The sequence below is a fragment of the Octopus bimaculoides genome, chromosome 3 (genome assembly GCF_001194135.2).
Source record: "Octopus bimaculoides isolate UCB-OBI-ISO-001 chromosome 3, ASM119413v2, whole genome shotgun sequence".
Taxonomy (NCBI): Eukaryota; Metazoa; Mollusca; class Cephalopoda; order Octopoda; family Octopodidae; genus Octopus; species Octopus bimaculoides.
The window spans coordinates 123,181,200-123,182,238 of record NC_068983.1 but is presented as its reverse complement, the minus strand read 5'-3'; the positions used below and the strand labels follow the sequence as shown (position 1 = coordinate 123,182,238).

The window sequence follows — 1,039 nt, the reverse complement described above, 5'->3', positions numbered from 1 at the left end:
TCTATTTGAAAATTGGTTATGAAACACGTGTAATCTTTTTATTATATTTATCTTATGATATTTACTTTACTTTATATTATACTCATTTATTGTGCTTTTAATTATTAATTTTTCTATATGTGATAGTGGATTTTCATCGATGAGTTCTTGAAAATTGGTTATTTCCCTAAAACTATATATATTTTATATATACTTTATCTATAAGGCTCAATTTAATTTTAATTTTTTATAAATTGATTTTAATTGAGTTTTTTACCTGTAATTTTGGATTTTGTCCCTAATAATATTATTATATGTATATATATGGATCCAATGAAAGTGTGCGTGGAATATAGATAACAAAAAACAATGTCGCATTTTAAACTTGAGAAAAGCTTCGCATATTTGTTATTACCTGCTTTATTTGTGCATGTAAAATCCGTAAATTTTCAGGAAGTAAACGAGATCAACGTGGAAAAAGCCGTATTAGATATAATAATCCATGTGTTTCTTTAGTTTTCAACCACCAAAGACTCGAAACATTGCAACATGCATGGAGAAAAGGAAGAAATGTAAATTAACGCTTACTATTGATTAATGAAAATGCGAAAGAAAGAAATATGATATTGATTATATTAGTTTTAAGGTTAATCAAACAAGATCTGTTGAAGTATACAACGCACATAAATGAAGCAGGTAAGAACAAATATGCGGCGGAGGGTAAAGAATACGTACACCACCCGTTTGCGGCGTAACAAATACCCTAACCCTAACCCTAACCCCTAACCCTTTCCCTAACCCTAACCCTAACCCTTTCCCTAACCCTAACCCCTAACCCTTTCCCTAACCCTAAACACCGGGTGTACGTATTCTTTACTTTCGCCACAACGGAATATTATAATCTGGCAATCAATCGTTTTGAGTCTCAGAATTGCCATTATCTTTCGTCACTTACTTTGAACGTGAACGTGGAAGAGGCCGGCGCGGCAGGGTGCATGTGAGCGAGCTTGTTCAGTTTGACGTGTCGAAGTGGAAGAGTGTGTGTGTGTGTGTGTGTATG

General features: G+C 33.4%; 1 protein-coding gene across 3 annotated transcripts in view; it reads right to left on the bottom strand.

Moving 5' to 3' along the window:
* The window catches only part of LOC106875681 (uncharacterized), a 57,737-nt gene that overhangs the window by 55,762 nt on the left and 936 nt on the right, over positions 1–1,039 (bottom strand). The window contains exon 1 of one of the 3 annotated variants that reach the window (XM_052966528.1): positions 935–1,033. The exons of the other annotated variants lie outside the window; for them this stretch is intronic. The gene's annotated coding sequence lies outside the window, so the exon portion shown is untranslated. Of the gene's footprint in view, positions 1–934; positions 1,034–1,039 lie in introns of those variants that run through there. 3 annotated transcript variants of the gene reach the window in all.